This window comes from Dermacentor albipictus, chromosome 2, assembly GCF_038994185.2.
Source record: "Dermacentor albipictus isolate Rhodes 1998 colony chromosome 2, USDA_Dalb.pri_finalv2, whole genome shotgun sequence".
NCBI lineage: Eukaryota > Metazoa > Arthropoda > Arachnida > Ixodida > Ixodidae > Dermacentor > Dermacentor albipictus.
In genome coordinates, this window is record NC_091822.1 from 71,442,175 (window position 1) to 71,447,946 (window position 5,772).

General features: G+C 44.0%; 1 protein-coding gene across 1 annotated transcript in view; it reads right to left on the reverse strand.

Annotated features, from left to right (window-relative positions):
- The window catches only part of LOC135908246 (monocarboxylate transporter 12-like), a 48,155-nt gene extending 47,076 nt beyond the window's left edge, over positions 1-1,079 (reverse strand). Inside the window, exon 1 of the mRNA XM_070532911.1 lies at positions 1,066-1,079. The gene's annotated coding sequence lies outside the window, so the exon portion shown is untranslated. The remainder of the gene's footprint in view (positions 1-1,065) is intronic.
- Between the last annotated feature and the right edge of the window lie 4,693 nt (positions 1,080-5,772).

Sequence of the window (5,772 nt, forward strand, 5' to 3'; positions counted from 1 at the left end):
GGGGGACTGCCTCCACGAGGTTTATCAACTTTGAAGTCCAGACATCACATGGGAGAAGGAGTGGAGGTAGGGGAGGGCTCCCTTCTCTATCCGCCACGGGCTTCCGACGCCGTGGAATACGCAGTGTGTTTATTCAAATGCACGTTCCTGGTGTATTAAAAATAAAGCACCCTTGCACCCTCGCCCAATTTTGTGAGTCAGTGCACCCTTTGCTGGGTGTAAGGGTGCTGCAACGTATACAGCTACACTTGGCTTCGCAATTAAAATGGCATAATTTGATGTTTCTAGAATGAAAACACCCTTGGAGGATGCTATGTTTCGCAGTTATCACTATCAAGGGTGGAAATTCGCCTAATGCATTCTACTGGCACTCCAGGTGACAGCGTTGGCACAAAAGTCTGTTTGGAGTCATTCATAAGACAGAATTTTTGAGTTAGAACTTCTGGGTTTTTGAGCTCCGCGGTGTGATGGTTTGAGCGTTTTGCCAGCACAAATCAGACACTCCCGTGTTATCACTCCTGGAAATCGCCTTCGCGTTTTCGTCAGCGACACTACCGAACCAAGGTACTTCGTTCGGGCACATAAAAACAGTCACAAACTTGTCCGACTAAGATTGCGTAAACCCCAAAACTATGTCACCAGAGCGAAGCTGTATTCTGCTAATTGCGTCACAATGCTAGGCGTGGTGAGCGCGTCTTAAATGCGTCCCAAAAATAACAAAATTGATTACAACAATTTTGGCGGTAACAGAATCTGACACAAACTTGTCGCAGTATGTTCCAGCACATGCGAAACTAACTGCGTCACACGGCAGGGCTGCTTTTCGCTAACCGCGTCACAAAGCCGGGTGCAGCGAGGGGGCCCGGAAACAACCCAAATAAATTACAATAACGCCGACGCCTATAGAAAGCGTCTTAAGCATATTCTAGTAGGGGTCATTAACTCAAATTAACTGCGCCAGGAAGGGCGAGCTGTTTTTCGCTAACGGCGTCACAAGTCTTGGTTCCGTGCTGTAGGCCTAAATTGCTGGAAATATGTCGCGAACTCTCATACGAAATGTCTCACCTTGCGTAGTCGAATAGTGCAGTGGTCGTAGCGTCGAAGCGCAGAAGCAACACAGGAATACGCCGGGAGCCAAACAAACGAGGCTACATTAAATGAGCGGGAGAGACACGTGTCAGCGAATAGGCGAACGCTCACATGTGCAGCTGGCCTCAATCACTTCGGTGCCGTGTCGGACGCAGGAAGCACGCATATGGCCCATCTGGCTGGTGTTTTGCCTGTCGCTAGGTATCGCAAGAAAAAATAAGACGGCATTGATACAATTGTTACGTATTTCGTGTTGCCAGCCTTCACCCAGCGTACCCTATTTTGTTCAATTATTTTCTCTATGGGTGGCGTGTATAGAGCATGCACGCACATGCATCAGGTGCTTCAGTGACTGCTTGCTAGGCAACGTAAAAAAAATGTCGTAGCGTATAAGTGCATTTATACGCAAAACTTATTTACCTTAAGGGGAAAAGAATAAGAAATTAAACGTGTAATGTAACCTCTTTGCTTGCCTAATACTGAGTTGGATTCGAGCTCACTCTTCTGACCTGCCTTGTCGTTCTTTCTCATCACTACAGTATAGACGTGCTACACTTCAAATATTGGTAAATGGTCTGGGAGTTTTGTTTAGTGTGCGTTTACGTTATTAGCGAAATAATTTGTTATTCACAGGTTATCTGTTATACAAAGAGGTTGCAAGGGACAACAAGCCAGACATAAACAGTAGTTATCAAGAATAAAGAAAATAAGAATGCTTAGTAGTGAGCTTTCACCTGAGCGCTGGGAAGGGAAATTCAATAAAAATGTCCTAGGACAATTAAAAGCCTATCCGCTTGGAAACCTTTCATATCAGTTCCCCTTTGCAAGCTGATAGCAACTTCTAGGTGATTCGCATCGTGGGCTTTTGACACATTTCGAAGCGTGAAACAAAGAGTTAACCGGAATTTTCAATTCGGGAAGACCTGTTACCCATCTTTCTTTCACTGCGGTTCACAACCACGCAAAATACGAAAATGCTGTGTGAAAAACGTCGCTGGTCCAACCCCACGAGCTACCATACCTCACATCGCCTATATCGCTGTCATTTCGGGTTAGCTACGAAATGCAGATTTGATTTGAAAAGAGCTGCCCGTGACCATTCCAGCTAGGTTTCTTTCATTTTGTACTTCTCCCTAGAAGACCTGAGGCTGGTCACCGACCAAAGAAAGCACAACATCACAGAGAAAAGGACAGATAATTTAAGGGCGAAAGGCTGGGAGGCTAACGATGGACGTGCCAGCTTACCTACCCCACACATTAATGGGTGGATATTTAATGACAATTTAGCAGTAAATGCGAGATAAATGTGGTCGGCATTACGTCGCGCCCCAGTTAATTCCCGAATCTTTGTTTAAACCACGTAAACCGCATTGCAAAGTGTCGTTCAGGAGCTCACACGATACTCGTCCTGCCTCTTCGAGGAGCGAAGTGTGACTGACGATGAAGTGTGGAGCATAGCACCATGAGCGCAGATATATTGTGAGCAGAATATTTACGTTTTATCTTCCTCATCTCTACGTGTCGTCGTCACCACAAGCCTGCACTTCTTTGCCCTCTTGACTCGGAATATTCGAAAATAAAAAAGTTCCTCAGAAACGGTGGAGGTTGCTCCTTGTTCCCCAAGTCCTATCACCGTTTCTCTTTGGAGCTCCACTCGGGTCGTCTTATCGCCCCGCCATTTGCTGCAATGTCCAGTCAAGACATACCCTGTACAACTAACACCGCCGTCGCTGCACAGTAGTCTTCCGCGTAGACCATCAGCAGCCGCCACCATGACCCCCGGTGTACTCAGGCGTACGTGGCGAAGACGTCGAATAATGGCTCGAGAACTACTATCGAATTACCGACTCCAATAGGTGGGACAATTCTTATAAACTCTAGTTGCTCTTGTACAGAACAAGGACGGCTCAGTAGGTGTTTGCGTCGACTACTGCGCCCTCGAAAAACATCGCAAAGGCGTTTGTGCACTGCTACCAAGTAACGCGTTGGAATTCTTGAAGGGCGCTGAGTACTTCTCCAATCTCGACCTTCGACCTGGCTACATGCAAATACCAATGCATGAGTCTGAAAAGAAGAAAACGACACTAGCCTCCCCGACAAGCTATACGAATTCAACGTGATGCTTTTCGCACTCTGTAATGCGCCCGCCACATTCGAGGACTTGATAAGCAGTGCCTTACGCGGTATGGAATGGAAGACCTTCCTTTGTTACCTTGACGATATAGTTGTTTTTTATGAGTCATTCACACATCTTGAGCTCCTCGTCAAAGTTCCAAAGGGTGTAGACTGCAGCTGAACACAAAAAAATGACACTTCGTGAGCGAGACCATCAAGGTTCTGGGACATGTTGTAAAGAAGTGATTAGGCTGCAACCTGAGAAGATAGCCGCAGTCCTGAACTTTATCAGCCCTGAGCTTAAAAAAGGCTTGCGCAGTTGTATTGGCCTCACCTCCGACTTTAGCCGATTCATACACGAATTAACATTGCTTGCGTACCCGCTCCGCCAACCTCTAACAGCTGCCATACCGTTGGCTTGGATAGAGGACTGCGAAGAAGCTTTCCTGGGTCTAAAGCGAGCCTTCAAGTTCAAGCCGGTATTATACGATTTTGACTGGACTGCTCCTACCATCGTCTACGCTAACGTCGGTGCGCATGTTATGGGCACTGTTCTGTTACAACTTGACCACACCTCTCGTGAGCGAGTCATTGCCTATGCCAGTCATTTCCTGTTACGGCAGACAAAAAGTGTGCTATTAATAAAAATGATGACCTCGCTCTTTTTTGGGCTGTGGAAAAATTATACGACTGTGGCGCCATAGAAAAATAATTCCTCCCGAATATTACGAAATCATTACATGTACATAAGCATTAAGGGAACAGTATTACAGCAAAATGCTTTGAACGAAAAAAATTTTCGGCCACGTGAGCGCCACTTGAATTTCACGAAATGATGGAAAACCAGGTGAAAAAAAATTCGTCAAAAATCGACCGTTTTGCGCATTATTTCAACATATGGGGCTTTCCGTTATCTGAACATTCTGCTTTCATTATAAAACAGTTTCTCAAAATAACAAAGTTTTTACTCCGTAGCACCAAGGTGAAAATGCGCAAATTATAGGGTACTTGCCAAATTTTTCGCAAAAAATATTCACAAGATAAAACCTAGAATTACTTTTTACAGGACTGTCACTAAAATTTTCTATCTTCTGAAATTTTATCTGCACCTATGAGATGCTCTCTGACGGCACAATAAAAGCCTGAATTTAGCAAAAACGCTGTATTTGCCTATGTTTAGACGTTGGTAACGCAATAAGGCGGTCCATGAAAAAATAAGCAAAAATATTGATATCATTTAGAAGAACGCGTTCGCTACAGAAATTTTATTGAAAGTAATTTTGCGTTTTCATCGAAAAAAAATTTTTGAATTTGAGTCACGCAATTGCATTACTTTGGTTCACGCTTCCACTTCCTGATAGCATGCTAGCGGGAAATACAAACCAGGGTGGTGTGCATGGTGCTCTGTGTGGTGATCAGTGAAAGCCGATATCATCAGAAGATTGTAAGAATTTAAATGTTGAAGTTATGTTTACCTAAAGCAGATCAAGAAGGAGCACTTCAATGCTGCTGGAAGTACACATATGCGACCGCCTACACCTTAAGTGTTAGAGCGGGCCACAAATAACTTCCATTTGCCCAGATTACATTTATAACAGTATTCAGTGAAAATGGCTTCCTGAGGCATGACATGGCAAAGGTCCCATGGTTCGAGTCCCAATAAAAACCTTGCCGACTTCTGTCTATCTGGCCGAAAGTAGCAGCAAGAATAGCATAGACATCACAAAACTAGTGATATCTGCTGAATAAATCTCCCTGTCAAAAGTATTCACCAAAAAATTGGTCTGTTTTCACTGCTTGCACGGTGACTGAACGTGTGGCGTTCAAGTGGTGCTTCCAGTTCACGCTCATGAAAGTGATTTCTGGCCCGCTCAACACTTCACTCGTAGGCGGCCAGTTGCGCAGTGTCGATCTGCCTTAAGTATGCATACCTTCACGATTAAAATCGGCTTTCATTTCTCACCACAGAAACCAACACGTGCACCATGCTGGTTTGTATTTCCCGCCAACATACTATCAGGTGAAGTGGAAGCACGAACCAAAGGAATGGAACGGTGGAACTTATACACAACAAACATTTTTTTCTAAATGAAAACGCAAATCACTTGGATAAAAACATCCGTGGCGAAAGTATTATTTTCAATCATATCCGCTCATTCTGCTTATTTTTTTATGACTCGCCTTCGTGTGTTAATAACGTCTGAACATAGGTCAAAATAGCATTTTTCCCAAATTCAGGTCTTTAGTTTGGAGCCCGTGAGCACACATAGGCGAAAATAAAATTTTAGAATTTAGCAAGCTTTAGTGACAGTTCTGAGGAACTCATTCCAGGTTTCCTCCCCGGATCTTTTTTCGTGAGATACTTTGCGAAATTGCTAGAATTTGCGCATTTTCACCTCGGTGCTAAGGAGTGAGAAATATAAAGTTATCTTGTCAAACTGTTTTATCACAAAAACACAATGCTCATAGCAAAATCCAAAACTTTGAAATATTGCACGAAACGGTGGATTTCTGGCGAATTTATTTTTTGCACCTGGTTTTCCACCATTTCGTGAAATTCAAATGTTG